We start from the raw sequence: 9,545 nt of genomic DNA, 5'->3' as shown, positions 1-9,545 counted from the left end.
AGTCTTTCACAATCCCTTCCCTAATGGACTTCACCAACAATGATGCGGATGAGATGCTGCTTTGTCCTGTGAGGGCGCTACGACGCTATCTGAAGAGAACTTGACACTTCAGGCCTGAAGTGTCGAGGGCCTTGAGTGGTCGAAAAAAGCCTCTTCGTTAAACACGGGGTGGCCAAGTAAAGAATTATCCAACCAAGCCACACGCTTTCTTTTTTGGCTGCGTGAGGTCATCAGGAGGGTGTATGAGGCTGATGGTAGTGACGACATCCGTACGCTCCGTCCGAGAGCCCACGAAGTTAGGAGCATTGGTCCTTCCCTTGTGTTCCGCAAGAACTTCTCCGTGGCGCAGGTCCTGAAGGCAGGGGTCTGGGCCAACCAGACTACCTTCACCTCCTTCTACCTTTGGGATATTGCCCACAGGTCCTTGGATACTTTTTCCTTGGGACCCGTGGTGGCTGCTAAACACGTTGTGTAGCTAACCCAGACCCTTGGAGGCTGAACAGCATCGAGTCATGGTGTGACTGTAAGAATGGATGAGTGAATGAGAGTGTGACTGGCTCTGGCGCTCCCTATTCCCATCTTTTTCTCCCCTCTACCTGTGGGCAGAGGGATAACGGGTCGTCATCATGCTGGATAAGGACGACATGCAGGTGAGCTATATGACAGAGCCGCCATCCTATCCCTTTCACTAGGGCCTAGGAGCGAATCCATCCACCACTTCCCCCACAAGGGGGGGGGAAGGGGGGGGGGGAGGGGGGGGATGCCAACAAAAAGAAGACAAACCCATAACTTTATGTTGCCTCTTGCAAACAGGAACATGTTCTTGCTTGCTGGTACGAGGAGATACGCTTGCCTCTCTCTTAGTACCTGGTCCAGAGGTCTGACCATTGATCCTGCGGTGCACACCCCGATCAATCAGACAGAGGCTTGGATCCTTCCCTCACTTTTACAACCAGGGAGGCTTCCAAGGTTGGGCAAACACCAGTCTGTTCACAAAAGACTCAGATTCCTCCCACCAAGAGTGAGTCTTCCTATTGTAAAAGGTACCGAAAGTTTGTATCCCGTGTCGGAACAATGACAATTTCTCCAAAATTGCATTTTTCCTAACTATACAAACCTGAGGTCCTTTTACACATAGCCCCACCTCATGCCACCCTTCACTCTGCAGTTTTTGCGTTGGGCTCCTAAAGGCAAAAGTGAGTTCTTCACCTCCCAGTCCGCACGGCGCCGGCGCACTGTCAGACAGCAGTTAACTACCTAACTCCCTTGTTCGAAAGCTTACGACCATCCAGCTGCCGCTAGTTACCTTCCTATTGTAAAAGGACCTCAGGTTTGTATAGTTAGGAAAAATGCAATTTTGGACCAATTGTCATTTTGGTGTCTACTCTCTCGGAAATTTTCAGAAATTTTCTTTGTGGTAATCTAACTCAAGATAAGAAGTTTATTAAACACTTAAAAAATTGTAGACGAGAAATTCATCTTGTGTCCTTGAAAACAACGTCCATATCTAAGAAGAAAAATATACTGAAAAGTCGTAAAGGGGGGACTATTCTATCTGTGTTATTGCCTATTGCTGCAAGTTTGGTAGGAAGTCTTTTTAATTGAAAATGAAGAAGTTTTACGTTATCCCTGCCATTACCTACGAGAGGTTAATGAATAGAAGAGGTTTGTGATGGTGATATTAATAACCTGGAGGGTACTGGCAAGTTGGATACGGCAGCTGTTAGTAGTAGCAGACACATCCCTCTTAATATCCAAAAACTGTCTATGCCAGCTATATCGCTCACGGGACCTCCTCCTCCTCCTCCTCCTCCTATAGAAAGTGTAGGGTGCAGTGACTGGAGGGGAGGTGGTAAACGCCACGATTACGTTGAAAACAATTAAAGGGGACATGACTCGCAAAAAAAGCAATCCCGATATAACAGGTATTATTCCAATATTTTTTAAAGAACCTCAAAAGTCATACGTTACGGCTTTTGTAAAGCACCTACAAGATTCTAACACGGTTGAATGGAATGAAGAAGGAGATTTAACTCATGCACTCGCAGGTTATAATATTTTAGATGTAGCTCGAGAATTTCAAGGGAATAAAAAACCCACGTTGATAACATTTCGAATTAGCACTACTTCATTGAAATGGCGGGGGTTAAAGATTGGATGTTAAGGAATATAGCCATTAAAAAACAAATCGAAACATGGCGAAATATGGGGGTGGGAAGGTGAGGGCAGGACATGCGAAAAACAAGATGGCAAGTGTGTGTGGGTGGCTTATTAACATTTTATGAACAATGATACCAGAGCTGTTTAGACACATGATACTGATTTTGATAAAATGAGTCATATGTGTGGATGACCTTTGGCGTGAGGGAATGAGAAGACTTGTTTAATCGTGTGAGCGTGAATCATTGCTGGGATAGACTTGATGCTTCGTCGCAACTGGTTTGTAATCAGTGATTGTGATAGAGGGAGCTCGGGTTGCGGGGTTTTCGTAGCTCATTATCTCTTGAAGGATTGTCACATCAAGATGTGAACTCTCGCCATGGCTTCATCAACCTCCTTGTGCAAGTTAGTTTTCAGGAACTTGTCCAAAAATAAGTTCAGGAAGAGGAATACGTGTTTAGTAGTGGCCACTAATTGTGTGACATGCAGGAATTACGGTGTGGTGGCGGACGTCATTCGAGCTTATCCATATGCCGAATTGGTAGGTTTTTTATATTCTCGCACTGGTGCATCATATGCCTGTCTTCGTGATAGGGGTATTGAAGGGTCTGCCATTGTGAAAAGACCTGAAAATATCACATCTAGGGAATGCGACGAAGAATTTGATCTACCCACCATAGCTACCTCATTAACCCAATACGGTATTGGCGCCCCCATTGAAGATAATGAATACGCGCAAAAGAGCGTGGCTTATTCCAAAGATGAAGATCACACTGATCGTTTGGGCAGAGATAGCAAACAGATGAGGTTCCATCACTTTTTTTTCTTTGGTCAAGAAATTGAAGGAAGAATTATTTAAATCATCGTATGACTATGTCAAATATGTTATCTTTCCCGCTGGCATCGGTCAAAGCGGGCTGGTTAATACGACTTGGTTGAATCAATATTTACCTGTGTTAGCTACATTCAATGATGAAATGAGCAAAATTGGTAAAATCGTGGCTATAATGAAAAAGAATTTATCCCTGTTGGAGGAAAGGTGCGTGGAAGATTTATATATGAAAAACTTGTTAGCTAAATTTAAAAGCTTTGAGGTATTAGATGAAACGTCGTCTTTGATACACGGTCGGGAAAGTGCTGGAGAAGATGTATGTGGTATATACTAGGGCTGTGATGTGAAGGAACAGGTTAGACAAATATAGTACCGTGTTATTTTTTGTTGAACTTATTGGATTTTTTTGTTACAGTTTTTTTTCTAATGTATGTATTTGTATGGAATATTAATTCATTCCCCTGTATTTAGCATTGGTTACAATTATAAAATAACAATTCTGTCTGTCATTTGATTTTTCATTTAACCTCTTTCAAACTCGGTATTAATAAATAAACAAAATTGAAATGTGTGCCTTTGTCCTTGTGTTTGGCATGGAGATTATGACTCAAATTCTATGATAAATAAAATTTCACGTGGGGGTGAAGTCAGCTTGGCAAATATGGCGATAAGATCTCGTTTCATCGTGTGTGTGTGTGTGTGCGTGATTCATCATCAAATAACATTGTCCCTGTCGGTTATTGGGGGAGATATCAAACTGGTAAATATATGTCTCACATGAGGATGAAGTCAGTTGCCAAATATCCTTTTATCTTGATACTCCGAATATCTAAGCAGCCGTGTATATGTATAAAGCAAAATGTAATGGTTGAAAGAGAGAGAGAAGTCGATAGAGGCTATATTCGCATTGTCCATATACAGTGGTCCCCCCGTATTTGCGGGGATGCGTACCAGACCCCCCCGTGAATAGTTAGAAACCCGCGAATGTTTGGAACCCCTATAAAAATGCTAAAAACAGCCTATTTTGCTAGTTAAAACTCAAGAAAAACCCACTAAAAATTTTCCTACATGGTTTTTTTAATAGTTTTATCACAAAAAGTGCATTTGATGATGAAATTCATCAAAAAAAAACCAGGAATTTGTGGTATTTATCATAGAAAAAATACCGCGAATGCGCAAATTTTCCGCGAATAATGCAGGGAAACTTTTCCCGAGAGAAATCCGCGCATGTGTGAGTCCGCGAATCTGGAGAACGCGAATACGGGGGGTCCACTGTATAAATTTAGAGATTTTATAGGAAGAGGAGGTAGGTAAACGTCCCGGTTACGTTGAAAACAGTTAAAGGGGACATGAGTCGCAAGAAAACAGTGAAATGAGTCTATTTGGGGTCGGGGTGGGGTGGTTTTATTCCCATAGAGTTACGTGACATCACGGGGGCATAAGGGTGGAGTCGATTTGGGGTCGGGGGTGTAGAAATTGATGGGTTTCCCCGTAGAGTTATGTGACGTCACTGTGGGGGGGGTAGGAAAATGGAGTCAATTTGGGGTGGGGGGTGTTGAAATGGAGGTTTTATTCCCGTAGAGTTACGTGACGTCACGGGGGTAGGAAAGGTGGAGTCAATTTGGGGTCTGTGGTGGGGGTTGAAATGGTGGTTTTATTCCTATAGAGTTACGTGACATCACAGGAGTAGAAAAGTGGAGTCAATTTGGGGTCGGTGGTGGGGGCCTGAAATGTTGGTTTTATTCCCGTAGAGTTACAGGTGGCCATGCCCCCCCTGCCCAAAACCCCTTTTGGACCTCATGGGCGTACATGAGCTCATCAATAATGTGGAGTCGATTTGGGGTCAAGGGTGGCCACACCTCCTTTTACACCTCATCTATGTATATCAGCTTATAAGACAAGTGGAGTCTATTTGGGGTCAGGGGGCTATGCCCCCTAATATGAGCCCATGTACGTACATGAGCTTGTAATATAAATGGAGTCAATTTGGGGTCAGGGGAGGCAACGCCCCCATAATATGAGCTCGTACGTACATAAGCCTGTAAGTCAAATGGAGTCAATTTGGGGTCAGGGGTGGCAACGCCCCCCAATATGAGCTCATGTACATACATGAGCTTATAATACAAATGGAGTCAATTTGGGGTCAGAGGTGGCCAGGCCCCCCAATATGAGCTCATGTACGTACATGAGCCTATAATACAAATGGAGTCCATTTGGGGTCAGGTGTGGCCACGCCCTCTAGGATAGTGGAGTCTATATAGGGTCAGGGTGGCCTCACGTACATACATGAGATTATCGGAGGGGAGTAGCCATGCCCGTTGGTGGGCTGGGGGCAGGGCTAGAAAAGTGGAGTCTATATGGGGTCTTTTCCTCTACTAGTAGCCTTCTAATTCCGTAAACTACATTTTCTGAAATTCACTTCCCATAACAATCAGAAGTGAAACAATTCTAATCTCCCAGGTACTGAAGACCTCTACCTTCCCCTCTCACAGAAAAAGCAGCGTCTAAGCTCAGCATCGAGAAGGTAAGCTGGGTCATGAAAGAAGACGATCCCACGGGCGAGGACCACAACGTCAGGGTCACGTTCAGCCACCAGTCTCTCCCCTTCGTCAAGAAGTGGTCGCTGACTCTTCACAAGAACTTCAGGGACCTCATCACCTACACAACCGACGCCGACGGGAGCAACCCAAGCACTCAGACGGAAGTGGTCTTCGAGGGGAGGCTGGTGGAATCTGATGCCATTGCCCTCCGCGCCTTGGATTCTGATGGCAAGATGCTCGCCCTCGATTTGCTCACAGTAGATATTCCAGGTAAAGTCATATGATTTAGATCAGAGGCCATAATTGTTGTGCTTCGAAGGATTTCTTTTCATGAGGGTGGTAACAGAAACTTCTACTGGCAATGCTGAGCTTGTTTGAAATGAGATTTGCACCACAAGCATTGTAGTATTAAGGTAGTTTTCTGACTATTTAAGGGTTGTAGCGAAACATTTTAATTGGCAATGTCCAGAATGAAGTTCACAGTTTCTTTCTATCTTTGCGGTTATCAGAGGTATACAGAACTCTAATCTCGTCAATGCAATATTAGCCTAAACAAAGATATATGAAAACTCCCAAGAATTACGACAAAGATAAACACAATAAAGAATATGCTAAAGAGATCTTAGAAATATACCCTACATGATCAATTGCAATTAAGAAAGACTAGAATTATTTTTATATTTCATATCTTTAGCAACCCTTTTAATACATATCAAATCTAATTTTTCCTCTCATGAATGAAAGAGAAATTAAAAGACCTCACTTGGTCTGTGATTATTCATAAAAACAAGTCTGTCTACAAGTTTAAGCATCCATACATTTCTTCTCTTTAGTTTAAACCCTGGTCGAGGTCGCTGGTTTTAATTATTCCTGAATCTCTCTACATTAAACAATCAGAAATAAAGTCTCAAGTGACGTGGGTCCGGAGGAAAAGAAAGAAAAAATCCCTCCGAGTGACGACAAGTGACAACTTCCCTGAGATTCATGTGGGAGATGAGGTCTGCACCAAAAAAACAAGTCCATGTTACTACATTACCCCATCAGGAAAATCTTCAGTGGATAGCTGTGTCACCAAATACTTACAACAAGACAGAGTCCTCAGATGTGTGATGAGAGAGTGACTGAAATTCCAGGTATAGATGTCTATTAACTTACTGAATGTTTTAAGATCCTGCTTTGACCCAACTGAGAATATATCTCTAGCAATATACCTAATCCTTCACAATAAATTGATAGTCGAGTCTGTTTAGACAAAAACTATTCCAAGCATACCCACGGAAAACTGTTCATAAACTGGGCTCATATCTTAAACAGAATAAAATTGACTGTTCTGTCAGTTTTACGCCTAATTTCAATTTAATCATCTCTATTATCCAACCTTCTAACCCTACCAAAGCATGACAATTTAAGACAAAACTTTCCTGACCAAATAATTCCAGAAATCAGCCCAGAGCCATCAGTATCCGTCACAGAAGAGGGCAAGATCTCTGTAAGCTTGAAGCTTGCAGACAGGGAGGAGTTCCAAGTTGAAGTGCTGGCGTATACCTCTGACGACCACAGCCTAGTCTCCTCGAAGCAAGACCACAGCTGTCTGATTGCAACTGGGGTGGAATCGCGCGAGGAGGATACAATGACCTGTCTTCACAGAGCTTCCTTGCCAGAAGGCCAGACAGACATCAATGTGCTCATTGTGAAAACAGACAAGGAGGCGAATGCAATTGCATCAAGTCTAGTGCTCCATGGTAAAGTAACATATAATCTAAATTGCAGTCCATCGCAACAAATCTTAAAGTTTTAAAGTTTTAAGTAGAAATCTTTGGGCAGAGAGACTCCTTGGACTTACAGCTGCTGTTGAAATGGACTGCTTATAAACTACTGAAACACCTCTGATGCATATTAATAGCTACTGGACTACAACCTCTTCCTTTCAGAAAAAAGGCTTTCATTTCACCCATAATTGCCCACTTTACCCTATCTCCCCATATCAGGTCAAAGAATGTATATACTATTAACTATAAATACATGACATGCAAAGCCACTTTTGAAGAGGCTGTAACAATATCATAAATTTCCCTAGGCACATAAGTCTACGTTCCAATTTACTGCTGACAATATCAAAAACTCAGCTCACATTTGAGCATCTAATCTATTGCAACACTCACTTTCTAAACTCCTAATTCTTGCTCTCTTTCTCTTTTACTCTTAATCAGGTGGTAAGCCTGACGTCGATGAGAAATGTGTGGAGTCATCATCGGAGCAGTTGTTGGTGCCATAATAGGAGTGGCACTGGTTTGCTTTTCTGGTCATATACTGGTGAGTTTCCACCCCCTCCCCTTCCCTTGAATTATGCTCTTTCTAGCCAGTAAGGTTTGGCAGATTATCTTGTAAGCGCTAGCAGTTAAAAAACTACAAATGGGTTCCGTTAGAATTTTGAAACTGTATTTGCATAGAAGGACTATAAAAAGGAACGGAAGGAATTATTAAATCCAGTTATCTTTAACCACTAAATTATATGTATACGAGATATTTATCATCAAGTAGCAAAAAATGTTTGTTATAAATCTCACCTAGACATCAGATGCACGGTTGATGTTAATCTACCATAGTACATTAGCTGAATAATCACACCGAAACTGGATAAATTTTGTTAATATTGCACTTCATAAACTTTCAGTTTCTATTCCTTATCTCCTATGATTTCTTTTTATTTTTGAGAGCTCAATCGGTAACAATGAAGCCTAACCTTATTAAGTCTTCGTATTAGACTACTTCACTCTTCTGTTGATACATACCGGATTGAACTGTACCTGAGAAACCGCTATCACGCAACATGAACACAGAACCTTCAGCGATTAACCCTTTGCTTCCTATGGCCTTACAGCATGAGGAAGAAGGAGCCAGAAACCTGCCAGCCAGTCAACATCTTACAAATACAGCGAAGCAAACAAGAGGATAAGGGAGAGGTTGCCACAACCAACGCCAGTGAAGAACCCTGATTCAGAGAAGGAAAACCGATGTAGATAGAAGGGGCAGGCAGCGCTGACTTGCATGACTGTGTGACTCGTCCACCAGATGCTACTTTGAACAGCCTGTAAACAACAATACCTATATATAAAATATATATATATATATATATATTATATATATATATATATATATACATATATATATATATATATATATATATATATATATATATATATATATATATATATATATATATAATAATTTTTAATTATATATAATATATATCATAAATACATATCATATACATTTAATATATATATCAATATAATATATTATATATATAAAATGCAGAAATTTAGAAAATAATTCTTAGCTTGAAAAATCTTGTCAACATCCAAACCGCCCAAAACCACATCCCCCACCGCAACAAATATAAATTCAGAAGGGTTGCATAAACCATATAATGATTATAATCATAAGATAGAAGGATTGATTTAGTTTACAGGTTCGTAATTTATGAATAAAAATGAACTGTCCTATAGGTAGTACAATGTCTAAAATGTATTCTGAGACACTTTGTTGGGTGTGAAGCTTGCTGGAATTTATTGAATAGATTTATCAAAGTGCCACTATCAAGAACAGGAACTGAACTGCAATTCCAATCGTTTTTTAACAATACACGAAGCATCGATGAAAACTAACAAACCACACTTAGGAGAGAAAACCTTAAAAAAAAAAAAAAAAAAAACATTTCGAGTTAGTTTAAGAAAAAAAAACTTTTGATATTAAGTCAGAGTTATAGTGATGTTTTTTTTTTATTTCAATAAATCATGATGTTTATATATATATATATATATATATATATATATATATATATGTATCTATATATATATAGATATATCTATATACCTATATCACATTTTATATATATATATATATATATATATATATATAGATATTATATATCCATATAAATATATATATATATATATATATATATATATATATCTGGATATCTATATCTATCTATATATATATATATATAT

The 9,545-nt window shown here is 40.3% G+C and overlaps 1 long non-coding RNA gene across 1 annotated transcript; it reads left to right on the top strand.

The window, feature by feature from the left end:
* Positions 1 to 6,477: 6,477 nt before the first annotated feature.
* Positions 6,478 to 7,817, top strand: LOC135211958 (uncharacterized). Its single transcript, XR_010313785.1, has 3 exons — positions 6,478 to 6,665; positions 6,972 to 7,274; positions 7,743 to 7,817. It is a non-coding gene; the product is annotated as an uncharacterized LOC135211958 (long non-coding RNA).
* The last annotated feature ends 1,728 nt before the right edge of the window (positions 7,818 to 9,545 follow it).

Source organism: Macrobrachium nipponense, chromosome 40 (genome assembly GCF_015104395.2).
Source record: "Macrobrachium nipponense isolate FS-2020 chromosome 40, ASM1510439v2, whole genome shotgun sequence".
NCBI lineage: Eukaryota > Metazoa > Arthropoda > Malacostraca > Decapoda > Palaemonidae > Macrobrachium > Macrobrachium nipponense.
This window is presented reverse-complemented; position numbering and strand designations above follow the sequence as displayed.